The 19,141-nt window shown below is 44.8% G+C and overlaps 1 protein-coding gene across 2 annotated transcripts in view; it reads right to left on the bottom strand.

Moving 5' to 3' along the window:
* Nucleotides 1-5,568, bottom strand: part of ACACA (acetyl-CoA carboxylase alpha) — a 403,267-nt gene extending 397,699 nt beyond the window's left edge. For both annotated transcript variants that reach the window (XR_008888830.1, XM_056557545.1), the window contains exon 1: nucleotides 5,393-5,568. The gene's annotated coding sequence lies outside the window, so the exon portion shown is untranslated. The remainder of the gene's footprint in view (nucleotides 1-5,392) is intronic.
* Nucleotides 5,569-19,141: the final 13,573 nt, after the last annotated feature.

Raw genomic sequence — 19,141 nt, forward strand, 5'->3', positions numbered from 1 at the left:
AGGGGTTAAAGGGGTACTCCAGAGGAAAACATTTTTATTTTATTTTTTCAAACCAACTGGTGCCAGAAAGTTAAACAGATTTGTAAATTACTTCTATACAAAAATCTTAATTCTTCCAGTACTCAGCTGCTGTATGCTCTAGACTAAGCTGAGTTGTTCTTTTCAGTATGACCACAGTGCTCTCTGCTGACACCTCTGTCCATGTCGTAAAAAAGGTTGGGGCGCTCTCTCGTGGGTGAGGGGGGCGTGGTGGAGTTGTCAGGAACCACTGCACTCTGGGTGGTGTGATGTCCCGCTGAAGTTATCAACGGTGACAGCACCTCACCTGGCGAGTGTGAAGTGGAAGGTAGTAGCGGCAGTTGTGCTGCTCGAGACCCCCTGTCCGTAACTGCGAAGGGTTACGGAAATAATGAAATCAGGAAAAGGAGAGTAGAAAAAGCTGGGGTTCTAGACAAGCGCTACTGCTGGAATAAAAGGATTCGGAACGCCAATAAAGCAAAGAACAGTTTATTGTGGTTTAGAACAATCGGACAACGCGTTTCGGCACCAGCATGTGCCTTCTTCAGGTCCATAAAACAAATTGTTCCGGCGTCCTGAAGCCTATGATGTGCTGTGGAGACAGCCACGCCACCACAGCACATCATAGGCTTCAGGACGCCGGAATAATTTTTTTATGGACCTGAAGAAGGCACATGCTGGTGCCGAAACGCATTGTCCAATTGTTCTAAACCACAATAAACTGTCCTGTGCTTTATTGGCGTTCCGAATCCTTTTATTCCAGCAGTAGCGCTCGTCCAGAACCCCCGCTTTTTCTACTCTCCTTTTCCTGGTTTCTCTGTCCATGTCAGGAACTGTCCAGAACAGGAGCAAATCCCCATGGCAAACTTCTCCTGCTCTGGACAGTTCCTGACATGGACAGAGGTGTCAGCAGAGAGCAGTGTGGTAAGACTGTAAAGAACTATACAACTTCCTCTGTAGTATACAGCAGCTGATAAGTACTGAAAGGATTAAGATTTTTTAATAGATGCAATTTACAAATCTGTCTACCTTTCTGGAATCAGTTGATTTGAAAAAAAAAAAAATTTTTATAAAAAAATAAAAAATTCCACCTGAGTTTTAGGTCACCTCTCTGGGGCTAAGTTTCCACATTTTTTTTTTTTTCCCAAAGACGCCCAAAAAATAAATAAATAAACGACTGTCAGTGACAAAACGCTGCGGCCAGATGTTAGCTGCAAATCAATAGGAAAACGCAAAATTGCAGCATGTTGAGACTATGGAATTTTTTTTTCCACTGAAATCGTGGTGTTTTTCAAGAAAAACACCATGTGGGTTTTAACTTTGGCGTATTTGCAGGTGGTTTTTATTCTTTTTTGGACTTTAGCAATCTAAAAAAGGGATGGAGATACCTTTTTTTCATAAGATTTTGTAGGGTACCATTTAAAAAATTTTAATAAAAAAAAGATACAGTAGGAATGGAAAGAATTGTATTTAACAAAATTTTTATAAAATTTTAAACAGGGACCAATTTATGTGAGCGGGCAGGGCATTAAAAATGTAGCCAGCAATATTAAAAATTTAAAAAGGGGCCCATTTAATTTTATAGACTTTCGTTGAGGGGGCGGGAGTGACGTCACGAGGGGGTGCCCTGAACACGGAAGCCCGCACACAGCCGTTCGGAACAATAAAAACTTCCGGACGGTGGCGAGCGGAGCTCCAGAAGCAGGGCAGCGGAGTACTCCTTTAATGGGGTCCATTAGGCTTTTTTTTTTTTTTTTTTTTATTGGCTTTATATCTAAATTAAAAAAAATATACTCCAAACTGATGTTCAACAGGAGGAAAAAATAAAAATGCAAAAATGGAGACCCTCAACTCCCCAGCCATCAAGGGAGAGATGACTACCTAGGTTACACACGGAGGGAGACTTTTCGATAACTGTGTAGAGGAAGAGTGGTGCAATTGCCCGTAGCAACAATCAGATTATTTCTTTCATTTTTTAAAAGACCTCCTCCCGCTATAAGTGGGTTTGTAAGCAGTAACCAATATTTAGATGGTCCAAATATACAGAACCTAACACAAAAGGGCCGGGGTCTATACCGAGAGATTTCTATCATTGGTTCTGTTGGATACCTCCTTTGCGGGTTCTGTCATAAATCCTGGACACCATAGTAGTATCCCAACTGATTCCAATAAAGTCAATGGGATCTGTTGAGAGACTTTGCAGTCCGGTGTGTAAGGCTAAGGTCACACTGGCACCAGAGTTCCGTTCTGGAACTAAACTCATAATACAAACATAATAGGCTGAACATTACGTTGCACAACAGACACCAACGGGTTCTAGTGATTTTGAATGGGGTCCGTCTGGTGTCCATTGGTTTGCAGGATATTAGCAGTATTTTTATCCCTACTCATGTCTCGTCATTACAACAGATTCAGAGGACAGGGCTCCAACGTTCATGTGATCGAGGCCTAAGGTTAAGTTCACATTGCCATTGTGTTCCGTCTGGTTAAGGGCCTGTTCAGCTCTTTTTTGTGCCGAACAGCCCCCAAAATGGGTAGTAGCACAACAGACTCCACCGGGTCCTGACAAATACTATTGATTTCAATGGGCTCCTTCGAGGATCAGTTCATTTATGGAAATAAAAAAAATTAAAAGTGCATGCACTATTTTTTTCTCCACTAAACGTATAACTGAGCCCGACGGCAATGTGACTGAGCCCTAACAAAGCTGCATGTACTGGTTTTTTTCACTGTTTGGCTCCAACGATGGAAAATAACCTTTACCTAGAAATGTGGGTGAGCTTTGAACTACGTTACCGTAAGAATTCAGGTAAAGGAGATAGAATTAAATCTGCGCTGACATGACCGCCATGAATAACCAAAGGAGGCACTTTGGGAACAAAGAAATGGAAAAACTTTCCAACACTACAATACCAAAAATAAGCATATTCTACACACTTACGGTAGGGTCCCGCGTAGCATATACGCTGCGTATGTTGCTGCTGCATATTTTCCTACCAACTGAAGTCAATTGGTAGCAAAACCAGCTGCAGAAAATATGCATGGAAATATGACACGTGTGACCCTACCCTTACAGTATATGCATGGATTCCTATAAATGCATCCCGCCACACTTTCCTTGCAGACACTGACCAATAGAAGCAGCAATCACAAGGACTAGAGACACATGGCCACCAGAGGTGACAAGTGGCTCCAGTACTCTGCAGTAAGACATATGTCTCTACAGTGTCACAAAATTCTCAGGTCTCTGCTGCAACTCAATGTTTTCCAATAAGAATTAATTGTTTGGGTTTGATGTTGATTTACCACGAGACATTGATCAGTTATACAAATATATGGCTGATCGATGGGATCCCTCACATTCAGTGTAATAAAGAGGACCATGTAGATCACCTACATCCCAGAAATAGAGGGAAATATTGGGATCCCAGCAGACACCATAACACTTCCCTACAGATCAGAGGGGTCCCCCATTACACTGCCTTACAGATCAGAAAGGGGGTCACCATCACACTGCCCTACAAATCAGGGAAGTCCCTCTTACAGTGCACTATACATCGGGGGGATGAGGTCTCCGTCACTCTGATCTACAGATGGGGGGGGTAGGGGAGTTGTCACCATCACGCTTTGCCTACAGAGGGCAGTGCCCCATCATGCTGCTCTACAGAACGGGGGGCGCCGTAAAGATATACTACAGATCGAGGGGGCTCTATCACGATGGGGGCACCTCACAAATGGGGGGGTTTTGCAGTCACGCTCCCCAACAGATCCAGGGTGGGGGGTCTCCCAATTACGCTGCCCTATAAATCAGAGGGGGGGGGTTACATCACCCTGCCCTATAAATCAGGGGGGGGTCCCGTCACCCTGCCCTACAGATGGGGGGTCCCGTCATGCTGCCCTACAGATCAGAGGAGGGGGGGGGGCTCTCATGCTGCTACAGATCAGATTGGGGGGTGGGCACATGCTGCCCTACAGATCACAGATGAAGGGATCCCCACCACGCTGGCCTACAGATCACAGATGAAGGGATCCCCACCACGCTGGCCTACAGATCACAGATGAAGGGATCCCCACCACGCTGGCCTACAGATCACAGATGAAGGGATCCCCACCACGCTGGCCTACAGAGCACAGATGAAGGGATCCCCACCACGCTGCCCTACAGATCACAGATGAAGGGATCCCCACCACGCTGCCCTACAGATCACAGATGAAGGGACCCCCATCACGCTGCCCTACAGATCACAGATGAAGGGATCCCCATCACGCTGCCCTACAGATCACAGATGAAGGGATCCCCATCACGCTGCCCTACAGATCACAGATGAAGGGATCCCCATCATGCTGCCCTATAGATCACAGATGAAGGGATCCCCATCATGCTGCCCTATAGATCACAGATGAAGGGATCACATTCCCCATCACGCTGCCCTATAGATCACAGATGAAGGGATCACATTCCCCATCACACTGCCCTACAGATCATAGATGAAGGGATCCCATTCCCCATCACGCTGCCCTACAGATCACAGATGTAGGGATCCCCATCACGCTGTCCTATAGATCACAGATGAAGGGATCCCCATCACGCTGTCCTATAGATCACAGATGAAGGGATCCCCATCACGCTGCCCTACAGATCACAGATGAAGGGATCCCATTCCCCATCACGCTGCCCTACAGATCACAGATGAAGGGATCCCACTCCCCATCACGCTGTCCTATAGATCACTGATGAAGGGATCCCATTCCCCATCACGCTGCCCTACAGATCACAGATGAAGGAATCCCCATCACGCTGCCCTATAGATCACAGATGAAGGGATCCCATTCCCCATCACGCTGCCCTACAGATCACAGATGAAGGGATCCCATTCCCCATCACGCTGCCCTACAGATCACAGATGAAGGGATCCCATTCCCCATCACGCTGCCCTACAGATCACAGATGAAGGGATCCCATTCCCCATCACGCTGCCCTACAGATCACAGATGAAGGGATCCCATTCCCCATCACGCTGCCCTACAGATCAGGAGGAAAGTTGCTCTTCTATGGCCGCCTCCTAACAGGGATGCGATTCAGGCTTCGGTGCCGCAGTGAGTCCCTGCACCTGATATACATGGTGAGCGGGCGGGACTGCTGCCGGGAACCGGGGCTGTCACCATGTGCTCGTGTGTACAGGGATGTAGAACTACATGTATACACCTTTCATCTCGAGGTAAACATGGGGATGAGCAGCGTGTGACGTCACAGCACGTACAGGACCTGTGAACATACAGACCGTGTCCGTACACCGCATTCCCTGACAATTCATTCATGACATCTACTTCCCTCCCCTTCCCGGCGCAGCAGCCATTTACCGCACACACTCACCTGTGGAGTTACACACGCGTCTTCTATAGCGACACCGCGGCCAATGAATGAGCTAAGCGCAGGATGCTAAACGCAGCGTCTCAGGCCAGGTTGTTCCGCAGGCCCCGCCCCCCGCCTGCCAGTGGTGTGATCGGGGTTACCTCAGTACGTTCACCTCCCAATCCCACCCCGGGAACGGCCAACTCTCCACCAATGGGAAGCCGAGGGGAGGTTCCCTGGCGCGTGGTCCGAGTGTTGGGGGCGTGTCTGTCTGTCAGTGTCGCCGCTCATCTGCTACAGTGTGAAGTATATGCACCGTATATGACTGTACACTAGGCGGGCTGCAGAAAGGTTACTATAGGTCATGTTTGTCATGGAGGGAGGATTATGTCTGGGGGGTAAGGAACTCTCGAGTCATATCTTTGAACAGATACCTGTACCCCTTAACCCATTAAGGACCAGGCCAATTTTCACCCTAAGGATGGGAGCATTTTTTGCACATCTGACCACTGTCACTTTAAACATTAATAACTCTGAGATGCTTTTACCTTTCATTCTGATTCCAAGATTGTTTTTTTCGTGACATATTCTACTTTATGGCAGTGGTAAAATATTGTCGATACTTGTATCATTTCTTGGTGAAAAATTCCACAATTTGATGAAAAAATCGAACATTTAGCATTTTCCTAACTTTGAAGCTTTCTGCTTATAAGGAAAATAGACATTCCATATAAATTATATATTGATTCACAAATACAATGGCCCAGATTTATCAAACTGTGTGACAGAAAAAGTGGAGAGATTTTTCCCTCACCAACCAATCACAGCTCAGCTTTCACTTTACCACAGCTTGTTAGCTGAGCTGTGATTGGTCGCTGTGGAAAAATCTCTCCACTTTTTCTCTCACTCAGTTTGATAAATCTGGGCCCATATGTCTACTTTATATTTGCATCATAAGGTTGACAATTTTTCAGGGACCAGTTCAGTTTTGAAGTGGATTTGAAGGGCCTTATTAGAAATACCCCATAAATGACCCCATTATAAAAACTACACCCCCAAAGTATTCCAAATGACATTCAGTAAGTGTGTTAACCCTTTAGGTGTTTCACTGGAATAGCAGCAAAGTGAAGGAGAAAATTCAAAATCTTCATTTTTTACACTGGCATGTTTTTGTAGACCCAATTTTTACATTTTTACAAGTGGTAATAGGAGAAAAAGCCTCTCAAAATTTGTAACCCAATTTCTCTCGAGTAAGCACATACCTCATATGTGTATGTAAAGTGTTCGGCGGGCGCAGTAGAGGGCTCAGAAGGGAAGGAGCGACAGTGGGATTTTGGAGAGTGAGTTTTTCTGAAATGGTTTTTGGGGAAGGAAGACCCTATGGTGCCAGGACAGCAAAAAAAAAACACATGGCATACCATTTTGGAAACTACACCCCTCAAGGCACGTAATAAGGGGTACAGTGAGCCTTAACACCCCACAGGTGTTTGATGACTTTTTGTTAAAGTTGGATGTGTAAATGAAAAAATAATTTATTTCACTAAAGTGCAGTTTTTTCCCTAATTTACCATTTTTACAAAGGGTAATGGGAGAAAATGCCCCCCAAAATTTGTAACCCCATCTCTTCTGAGTATTGGAAAAACCCCATGTTAGGACATAAAATGCTCTGCAGGCAATGCTCAGAAGAGGAGGAGCGCCATTGTGCTTTTGGAAAGAGAATTTGTTTGGAATGGAAGTCAGGGGCCATGTGCATTTACAAAGCCCCCCATGGTGGCCCCTCCCCACATGTGACCCCATTTTGGAAACTACACCCCTCACAGAATTTAATAAGGGGTGCAGTGAGTATTTACACCCCACTGGCGTTTGACAGATCTTTGGAACAGTGGGCTGAGCAAATGAAAAATTAAATTTTTCATTTTCACGGATCACTGTTCCAAAAATCTGTCAGACACATGTGGGGTGTAAATGCTCACTGTACCCCTTATTACATTACATGAGGGGTGTAGTTTCCAAAATGGAGTCACATTTGGGGGGGGGGTCCATTGTTCTGGCACTATGGGGGCTTTGTAAACACACATGGCCTTGAACTCCGGACAAATTTTCTCTTTAAAAGCCCAATGGCGCTCCTTCTCTTCTGAGCATTGTAGTTCACCCGCAGAGCACTTTACATCCATGTATGGGGTATGTTCTTACTCAGGAGAAATGGGGTTACAAATTTTGGGGGGCTCTTTTCCTATTTTCCCTTGTGAAAATGAAAACATTAGGGTAACACCAGCATTTTAGTGAAAACATTTATTTTTTCTCATTTTCCCATCCAAATTTAACAAAAATTTGTCAAACACCTGTGGGGTGTTAAGGTTCACTATACCACTTGTTATGTTCCGTTATGGGTTTAGTTTACAAACTGCGGTCACAAAGTGGGTATTTATTTTTTTGCGTTTATGTCAGAACCGCTGTAAAAACAGCCACCCCTGTGCAAATCACCAATTTAGGCCTCAAATGTACATAGTGCGCTCTCACTCCTGAGCCTTGTGCGCCCGCAGAGCATTTTACATCCATATATGGGGTATTTCTGTACTCAGGAGAAATTGCGTTACAAATTTTGGGGGTCTTTTTTCTTTTACACTAACATGCTGGTGTTGCCCCATACTTTTTACTTTCACAAGAGGTAAAAAAAAAATTTTTTACACTAACAGGCTGGTGTAGCCCCCAACTTTTCCTTTTCATAAGGGGTAAAAGGAGAAAAAGCCCCCCAAAATTTGTAGTGCAAATTCTCCCGAGTACGAAAATATCCCATATGTGGCCCTGAACCGTTTTATTAAAAATACGACAGGGCTCCGAAGTGAGAGAGCGCCATGCGCATTTAAGGACAAAATTAGGATTTGCACAGGGGTGGACATAGGGGTATTATACACCAGTGATTCCCAAACAGGGTGCCTCCAGCGGTTGCTAAACTCCCAGCATGCCTGGACAGTCAGTAGCTGTCCGGAAATGCTGGGAGTTGTTGTTTTGCAACAGCTGGAGGCTCAGTTTTGGAAACACTGCCGAACAATACGTTTTTCATTTTTATTGGGGGGGGGGGGGGGGGACAGTGTAAGGGGGTGTATATGTAGTGTAGTGTTTTTAGGGTACATTCGCACTGGCGGAGGTTTACAGTTTACAGGTTTACTGCTGTGTGGGCATGCTAGGAGTTGTAGTTTTGCAAGATCTAGAGGGTAATTTGGTTGGAATGGAAGTTGGGGGCCATTTGAAAATGAAAAATAAAATTTTTAATTTTCATGGACCACTGTTCAGAAAATCTGTCAGACACCTGTGGGGTGTACATGCTCACTGCACCCCATGTTACATTCCGTGAGGGTGTAGTTTCCAAAATGGGGTCACATGTGGGGGGAGTCCACTGTTCTGGCACCATGGGGGCTTTGTAAGCACACACAGCCTTTAATTCCAGCCAAATTCTCTCTCCAAAAGTCCAATGGCGCTCTGTCTCTTCTGAGCAATGTAGTGCCCCCACAGAGCACTCTACATCCACATATGGAGTATTTCCATACTCAGAAAAAATTGTGTTACAAATTTTGGAGGGCTTTTTTCCTATTACCCCTTGTAAAAATGAAAAATTTGGGGTAACACCAGCCAGCATTTTAGAGGAAAAAAAAAATTTTTTTTATCACATCCAACTTTAACGAAATTTCGTCATACACCAGTTGGGTGTTAAGGATCACTATACCCCTTATGTTTCTTTCTTGACCCCAAAATGGTGTCACATGTGGGTGTGTTGTTGTTTTTTTGCGTTTATGTCAGAAGCGCTGTAACTATCAGCCACCCCTGTGCAAATCACCTCAAATGTACATGGCGCTCTCTCACTCCTGAGCCCTGTTGTGCGCCTGCAGAGCCTTTTACGTCCACATAATGGGTATTTCCGTAATTGCGTTACAAATTTTGTGGTTCTTTTTTTCCTTTTACCTTTTGTGAAAATGAAAAGCATGGGGCAACACCAGCATGTTAGTGTAAACATTTTTTTTTACACTAACAGGCTGTTGTAGAACCCAACTTAACCTTTTCATAAGGGGTAAAAGAAGAAAAAGACTCCCAAAATTTGTTAGGTCATTTCTCCCAAGTATGAAAGTACTCCATATGTGGCACTAAACTATTGCCTTGAAATACGTCAGGGCTCCGAAGTGAGAGATTTGAGGCCTAAATTTGAGGGATTTGCATAGGGACAGACCCGGATGCAAGCATTACACTTGCCTCTGATACCAAAAATACCCTATGACAGCGTTTTCCAAACAGGGAGCCTCCAGCTATTGCAAAACTCCCAGCTTGCCTGGACAGTCAATAGCTGTCCAGCAATACTGGGAGTTGTTGTTTCTCAACAGCTGGAGGCTCCGTTTTGGAAACAGTGCCGTACAGGGGCGTAGGAAGCCCCAAAAATCTGGGGGGATAGCATTGTGGCTTTGAAAAAAGGCGGAGCCATAAAAGGGGAGGGTCTAAAAGGGGCAGGGTCACTCAATTTTGCATGGCAATACAGGCTCCTCATCACAGGTACCTTCAGGGAGCAGTGAATTCAAGGGATAGGGATCTGTCAGGACTGTGGGAGGTAGGCTGTGTGTGTGTGAGGTCAGGACGAGGGGTTAGTGTAGGCTCCATTGACACCTTGACGAAACAGGGTGTACATGTATGCCATGGTAGCAGTCTGGGTGTATGAAGTGCACTTACAAGCTGAGCGCTCTTCATTTACTGCTAATGCCGGACATCAGTGATCACGTCCCTTAAACAAAAGTGTAAACAAAAATAAACATATTTGGTATCACCGCATGTGGAAATGACAGAACTATTAAAATAAAACATTAATGAAACTGCATTGTACATGGTGTAAACATAAAAAAATACTAATATGAAGAGTCCATAATTGCTGATTTCTGGTCTCTTCATATACCAGAAAAAAAGTTTATTAAAAGTGATCAAAAAGTCCCATCAAAACAAAAATGATACCTATAAAACTACAGACCACAGAGCAAAAAATAAGTCCCATAAGTAAAAGTCTTATAGAAGAGGACAATTTTAAGCCAGTATACAAGGATGAATAAAATCACCAAACATAGTACCACCATATTATTACTGACCAAATCCTGAATACTAAGGCTGGGTTCACACCACGTTTTGTTAACTACGGTTCCCGTATACGGCTGGGAGGAGGGGGGCGGGGCTTAATCGCGGCGCCCGCACTCAGCCGCATTCAGAAACCGTATTTAATGCATGTCTATGAGCCGACCGGAGTGAACCGCAGCCTCCGGTCAGCTTGGTTTTCCGCCGTATGCGGTTTCCTGGGAGTTGTAGTTTTGCAACATCTGGAGGGTCACAGTTTGGAGACCACTATTACAAAGGCTGTCCAGGCATGCTGGGAGTTGTATAACTGTAACATCTGTCCCTTCAGATTTAGCAATTTTCATGACATTTTTTAAAATTGCTGCTCTACTTGGAAGCCCTCTAATTTTTTCAAAAATTTAAAATTTGTCCATTTTATAATGCCAACATAAAGTGGACATATTGTATTTGTGAATAAAAATAAAATTTATTGTGAATATCCATTTTCCTTACAAGCAGAGAGCTCCAAAATTAGAAAAATGCTAAATTTTCAAAATTTTCATGAAATTTGGGGATTTTTCACCAAAAAAGGATGCAAGTAACGCCGAAAATTTACCACCAAAATAAAGTAGAATATGTCACGAAAAAACAGTCTCAGAATCAGAATATTCGGTAAAAGCATTTTAGAGTTATTAATGCGTAAAGCGACAGTGGTCAGAATTGCGAAAAAGGGCTCAGTCCTTAAGGTGAAAAAGGGCTGTGTCCTTAAGGGGTTAATAGCTGGAGCTTACCTTTTGGAGTCTCTTCACGAGGTCACGGCAGCACAGATTTACTACTTCTTCACAGCTCCTCTTTGGCAGGCAAGTAGAGCTACGCTGCAGTAACGTAGCTGCGCACAGGCATGTCGGCTCATCACCCACAATGCCTCACTCCCTCAAAGTGACAGAAATTTATTACTATGGGCAGTCCGCAGGCATCAGCGGGGCCTGCAGAAGAAAGAGGTATTTCTTAACTGCACTTATTGACAGTTGCGGCGGCAGCCTGCGCAGGTCAGGGGGGAGCAAACTATTATCGGTCCCCCACCCAGAATTCAAACTTTTATCGGTCCCCCCCCCCCAACCTCCCCCCCCCCCGGTTCCTAAGCCCTTGGTGCCCGACGAAATGTTTTTCATTTTTATTTGGGGGTGCAGGGTGTAACTGTGAAAGGGGGTGTATATGTATATTTAGTGTTTTACTTTTTATTTTGTGTAGTGTTTTTAGGGTACATTCACATGGGCGAGGGTTCACAGCGAGTTTCCCGCTGGGAGTGTGAGCTGCATTGGAGAATTTGCTGAAACTCACTGCGAACCCCCGTCCATGTGAATGTAGCCTGTACATTCACATGGGGGGGGGGCTCAAACCTCCAGCTGTTGCAAAACTACAACAGCCAGCATGCCCTTTGGTTGTCCGTGCATGCTGTGAGTTGTAATTTGCAACAGCTGGAGGCACACTGGTTGCGAAACACTGAGTTAAGTAACAAACTCTAAGTGTTTCGCAACCAGTGTGCCTTCAGCTATTGCAAAACTACAACTCTCAGCATGCACTGACAGCCGAAGAGCATGCTGGGAGTTGTAGTTATGCAACAGCTGGAGGCACACTGGTTGCAAAACACGAAGTTTGTTACTTAATTCAGTGTTTGGCAACCAGTGTGCCTCCAGCTGTTGCAAACTACAACTCACAGCATGCACTGACAGACGGTACATGCTGGGAGTTGTATTTTTGCAACAGCTGGAGGCACACATAGAAAAAAATATGCCTCCAGCTGTTGCATAACTACAATTCCCAGACTGCACAGACAGCCAAAGGGCATGCTGGGAGTTGTAGTTGTGCCTTCTGCTGTGCATGCTGGGAGTTGTTGCTAAGCAACAGCAGGAGGCACAGCCTTACCTCCTGCTGCTGCGCTTCTAATTGCCGCCACTTGTCCTGGGGCCCGATCCTGCCACAGATGCCGGGGATCGGGGGCCCCAGGTGTCGGTGTCCACTCCCAGCACCCACTCTCGCCCTCCAGAATAGGGGTGGAGTGGGTGCCTTTAGTGACACCCCCCAGCAGGAGTCCTGAGTCGTCGGCCTGTAACGTACGACGAATCAGGACAATCATGAGGTGGCACTGAGCCACCTTACTCCTTCTGGTAAAGGGAGATAGGTGCTGTCTCGGACCGGGACCAAATTGACCTGAAATCACAGCAAATCGCCGGTCTAAACACCCAGGGGTTTGCACAGGGTGGCTGCTGAATGATTTCAGCAGGCATCCTGTTCCTTTCACCGCATGGTTACCGGCAGTAAATGGAAACGTCCAGACAATGTTGGCAGAAAACCCTCCACGCTTAGGTGAGACGACACCAACTGTTGTGCTGAATACACTCTCTGATGCTACACTGGAGGGTACAAAACACCTATGAGCAATGAAGGACAGCAGTGGTGTGTGAGGGGATGGCTGTTTCCTGCAAACTACACTTCCTCCTGCTGTTGCCTTACACACTCCTGTTGTCCTTCATTTCTCACACATTTCCTTTCTATATTTTAGATGCATTATATCCGTGGAATGCTGAGCAACACCTAAAGTACGTTTGCACTATGACTCCTTGGGAGCAAGTTGATTGACCTTTTATCGTCTGATCTGAAGAGCTGTGCCAGACTGTGGGGGAGATTTATCAAAACCTGTACAGAGGAAAAGTTGCTGAGTTGCCCATAGTAACCAATCAGATCGTTTCTTTCATTTTTCACAGGCCTTTTCAAAAATAAAAGAAGTGATCTGATTGGTTGCTATATTGGTTGCAACTCAGCAACTTTTCCTCTGGAAAGATTTTGATACATTTCCCCAAGTGTCTTTGTTCTATTGTATCAGGTTCATTTTAACCCCTTGGGGACGGAGCCCATTATGACCCTAAGGACGGGAGCATTTTTTTGCAAATCTGACCACTGTCACTTTAAGCATTAATAACTCTGGAATGCTTTTACTTATAAATTTGATTCCGAGATTGTTTTTTCGTGACATATTCTACTTTGTTAGTGGTAAATTTTCGGCGATACTTGCATCCTTTCTAGGTGAAAAATGCAAAAATTTCATGAAAAATTTGAAAATTTTGCATTTTTCTAACTTTGAAGCTCTCTACTTATAAGGAATATGGATATTCCAAATAAATTATGTATTGATTCACATATACAATATGTCTACTTTATGTTTCCATCATAAAATTGACGAGTTTTTACTTTTGGAAGACATCAGGGGGCTTCAAAGTTCAGCATCAATTTTCAAATTTTTCGCAAAATTTTCAAAATCTGAATTTTTCAGGGACCAGTTCAGGTTTGAAGTGGATTTGAAGGGTCTTCTGGTTAGAAATACCCGATAAATGACCCCATTATAAAAACTGCACCCCTCAAGGTATTCAAAATGACAATCAGTAAGTGTGTTAACCCTTTAGGTGTTTCACAGGAATAGCAGCAAAGTGAAGGAGAAAATTCAAAATCTTCATTTTTTACACTGGCATGTTCTTGTAGACCCAGTTTTTGAATTTTTACAAGGGGTAAAAGGAAAAAAATCCTCTCAAAATTTGTAACCCAATTTCTCTCGAGTAAGAAAATACCTCATATGTGTATGTCAAGTGTTCGGCGGGTGCAGTAGAGGGCTCAGAAGGGAAGGAGCAACAATGGGATTTAGGAGAGTGAGTTTTTCTGAAATGGTTTTTGGGGGGCATGTCCCATTTAGGAAGCCCCTATGGTGCCAGGACAGCAAAAAACCCCACATCGCAAACTATTATGGAAACGACACCCCTCAAGGAACGTAACAAGGGGTACGGTGAGCCTTAACACCCCAAAGGTGTTTGACAACTTTTTGTTAAAGTCGGATGTGTAAATGAAAAAAAAATATTTTTCCACTAAAATGCTGTTTTTTCCCCAAATTTTACTTTTTTACAAAGGGTAATAGGAGAAAATGCCCCCCAAAATTTGTAACCCCATTTCTTCTGAGTATGGAAATACCCCATATGTGGACGTCAAGTGCACTGCTAGCGCACTACAATGCTCAGAAGAGAAGGAGCACCATTGAGCTTTTAGAGAGATAATTTGTTTGGAATGGAAGTCGGGGGCCATGTGCATTTACAAAGCCCCCCGTGGTGCCAGAACAGTGGACCCCCCCACATGTGACCCCATTTTGGTAACCACACCCTTCACGGAATGTAATAAGGGGTGCAGTGAGCATTTACACCCCACTGGCGTTTGACAGATCTTTGGAACAGTGGGCTGTGCAAACAAAATAATTAAATTTTTCATTTTCACAGACCACTGTTCCAAAAATCTGTCAGACCCCTGTGGGGCGTAAATGCTCACTGTACCCCTTATTACATTCCGTGAGGGGTGTAGTTTCCAAAATGGGGTCACATGTGGGTATTTATTATTTTGCATTTATGTCAGAACCGCTGTAAAATCATCCACCCCTGTGCAAATCACCAATTTCGGCCTCAAATGTACATGGTGCGCTCTCACTTCTGAGCCTTGTTGTGCGCCCGCAGAGCATTTTACGCCCCACATCTGGGGTATTTCCGTACTCAGCAGAAATTGCGTTACAAATTTTTGGGGTCTTTTTTTCCTTTTACCTCTTGTGAAAATAAAAAGTAAAGGGCAACACCAGCATGTTAGTGTAAAAATTTTTTTTTTTTACACTAACAGGCTGGTGTAGACCCCAACTTTTCCTTTTCATAAGGGGTAAAAGGAGAAAAAGCCCCCCAAAATTTGTAGTGCAATTTCTCCCGAGTAAGGAAATACCCCATATGTGGCCCTAAACTGTTTCCTTGAAATACGACAGGGCTCCAAAGTGAGAGAGCACCATGCGCATTTGAGGACTAAATTAGGGATTGCACAGGGGTGGACATAGGGGTATTCTACGCCAGTGATTCCCAAACAGGGTGCCTCCAGCTGTTGCTAAACTCCCAGCATGCTTGGACAATCAGTGGCTGTCCGGAAATGCTGGGAGTTGTTGTTTTGCAACAGCTGGAGGCTCCGTTTTGGAAACACTGCTGTACAATACGTTTTTTATTTTTATTGGGGAGGACAGTGTAAGGGGGTGTATATGTAGTGTTTTACTCTTTATTAGGTGGTAGTGTAGTGTAGTGTTTTTAGGGTACATTCACACTGGCGGGTTAAGGTGAGTTTCCCGCTAGGAATTTGCGCTGCGGCGAAAAATTTGCCGCAGCTCATACTTGAAGCAGGAAACTTGCTGTAAACCCGCCCGTGTGAATGTACCCTGTACGTTCACATGGGGGGGGGGGGGCAAACCTCCAGCTGTTTCAAAACTACAACTCCCAGCATGCACGGTCTGTCAGTACATGCTGGGAGTTGTAGTTTTGCAATAGCTGGAGGCACACTGGTTGGAAAACCTTCAGTTAGGTTCTGTTACCTAACTCAGTATTTTCCAACCAGTGAGCCTCCAGCTGTTGCAAAACTACAACTCCCAGCATGCATGGTCTGTCAGTACATGCTGGGAGTTGTAGTTTTGCAACAGCTGGAGGCACACTGGTTGGAAAACCTTCAGTTAGGTTCTGTTACCTAACTCAGTATTTTCCAACCAGTGAGCCTCCAGCTGTTGCAAAACTACAACTCCCAGCATGCACGTTGTGTCAGTACATGCTGGGAGTTGTAGTTTTGAAACAGCTGGAGGCACACTGGTTGGAAAATACTGAGTTGGGTTCTGTTACTTAACTCAGTATTTTCCAACCAGTGTGCCTCCAGCTGTTTCAAAACTACAATTCCCAGCATGTCTGATCACAGAAGGGCATGCTGGGAGATGTAGTTATGCAACAGCTGGAGGTACACAACTACAACTCCCAGCATGCCGAGACAGCTGTTTGCTGTGTGGGCATGCTGGAATTTGTAGTTTTGCAACATCTGGAGTGCTACAATTTAGAGACCACTGAACAGTGATCTCCAAACTGTGGACCTCCAGATGTTGCAAAACTACAACTCCCAGCATGCCCAGACAGCAAACAGCTGTGTGGGCATGCTGGGAGTTGTAGTTTTGCAAGATCTAGAGGGCAGTATAGAGATCACTGTGCAGTGGTCTCTAAACTGCAGACCTCCAGCTGTTGCAAAACTACAAATTCCAGCATGCCCACACAGCAAACAGCTGTCTGGGCATGCTGGGAGTTGTAGTTTTGCAACATCTGGAGGGCTACAGTCTAGAGACCACTATAGTGGTCTCAGACTGTAGCCCTCTAGATGTTGCTATGCAACTACTCACCGACTTCCGTCGCATCCGGGAGCCGTCCTCTTCTGCCGCACGCCGCCGCAGATCTCCGTCGCCGCCGCCGATCCCCGTCGCTCCGCTGCCTCCGGAGGGGTAAGTGGACTCCGGCGCCGCTCCTCTTCATTTTCCCCATTCTGCCCCGCCTATTGTGGGAGGGCAGGACGGGGAAAACGAAAGTAAACCCCTCCGCCCCAGATCTGCTATTGGTGGTCGCGTCTAGACCACCAATAGCAGAGATAGGAGGGGTGGCAACTCTGCCACCTCACTCCTATCGCTACAGGGGGATCGTGGGTGTCTTAGACACCCGCGATCCCCCTTCTATTCCGGGTCACCGGGTCACCATAGACCCGTAATGACCCGGAATCGGCGCAAATCGCAAGTGTGAATTCACTTGCGATTTGCGCCGATCGCCGACATGGGGGGGTCTAATGACCCCCCTGGGCATTTGCACGGGGTGCCTGCTGATAGATATCAGCAGTCACCCCGGCCCGGTCCCCGCCCGGCGCGCGCCGAAATTCCCAAGGGCGTATGGATACGCCCTTCATCCTTAAGTACCAGGACGCAAGGGCGTATGCATACGCCCTTCGTCCCCAACAGGTTAAAAACAGTTTCACACAACACAGGTACATCTATGTGCCTGTATCATGGCTGTGTGTCCAAGCCTAACTGTAGGTTTAATTATTGAAACTCACAGCATCATAGATCCCTATATTGTACACATAATATTCTTGTAATATGCTCATGTGAAACTGGCCTTAGGCAAAAATGGTCTGAAATGTGTGTGTAAAATAAAATATTCCTGGAAATTTTACACAGTGTAAACCTAGTCTAAGAGTAAATTTGTTGCAGGAATGTCTACCACAGTTCAGTTGATATCACTGGGGCTTGCAGAAGTCAATAGATGGAATTTATTAAGACTGACATTTAAAGTCCACTGCAGTAATATGCCCCAGTTGAATTAAAGGCACAAGCCTCTTACATTGGGTGCATGTCTCTCATTGTCTGTACTTTGAAATCTAGTCTAGTCTATCTAGTCTGGCATTACTTGGACTAATTTATGGTGTAAATTCATCAGGCTGCTAGAGGCCATGTTAATTTTTTTGTGCAAAACTAGGCAACTTCTGTATGTGGCAAAATTACTAACAACTATGATAAATTTCCCCCAATGTGCTTCCTGAAAAACAAGAAACTTCCGCAAGTAATTTTCTACATGTGAATTCACCCAAAAAATGTATCTAGATTTAATAACTGTTGTTACAGTAGTTTAGTATGTTTGGTCCTGTCTTATATAGTGGGAAGTCATGCCAGGACCAACTTCATATATAGACAAAGACCAGTTTAAAATTAGCCTACATTTTACGTGAAAGCCGTTTCCACACTTGTAGTCTGAGACATCATTCCAAGAGCAGTGCAGCACGATATCCCATGTAAAGAAAAACAATAGTGTCAGATTGGGCAGGGATATGTGCTGCCTGGAGCTCACCCACAGCCCCTATCCCTTCCTACTTAACTATCTACCAGAAGCGACAGACCCTCAACTGGATGACCATCCTTATACTGGATAAGTGCAAGGCGTAGAAATGTCAAAACAATGAAGTAAAAGACAGTTCACCGGTCAATAAACAGGTCAGGAAACAGAGGGTTAACCAAAACAAAAATCAGGAAACAAAACACAGGCAATATACAAACTGATAAACTAACAAATAAAGAGTCAAACAAACAGATCTAAACCAAGAAAGAAATGAGGTTTAGTAAAGATAGGCAAAGACTAGTCGGGTCACAAGCAAATACAAGTTAATGCAGATATTCAGTAGATCACAGATAGAAAGCCGGAAACCAGGTAGAAACCAATATTGCAGGCACAGGCCAGACTGAGCTTTTATAGCTCACACCATGAAGGTATGGACATCAAGGAGCATAACAATGGACTTCTGATAGGTCCGGCGCCATCACGGCAGTGGTTGAAGTCTCAGTGGAGGTTGGGAGGGCTTTGCTGCTAGACTCAGTAGATACAGTCTTAACAAATAGGTCTGGATTGTATATTATAATATTACATTATCCCAGAATGGCTGTAAACTATGTTACAACAGGCCAGCATAGATAAACATGTAAACTTACCTGTCCTTTTAGGTGAATTCTCAGAATTTGCTGTTGTGTGTGTACATGACGATTATTTCCAACCATTATCTGACTTGTGTCTGGTATTTTTCATCAGTTTCCCCCCTGCAGGAAATAGTGCCCGTATATGCCGGAGATGTGCATATACGGTTACTATTGGACTAAAGTCCTCCACCACAAATCTATAGGACAAAAATATATTCCTTACAATTGGACTTTTGAACACTAATAGTGAGAACTCACATATTTTTTAACCTCTTAACCCCTTAAGGACACAGCCCATTTTCACCTCT

Source organism: Hyla sarda, chromosome 2, assembly GCF_029499605.1.
Source record: "Hyla sarda isolate aHylSar1 chromosome 2, aHylSar1.hap1, whole genome shotgun sequence".
Taxonomy (NCBI): domain Eukaryota; kingdom Metazoa; phylum Chordata; class Amphibia; order Anura; family Hylidae; genus Hyla; species Hyla sarda.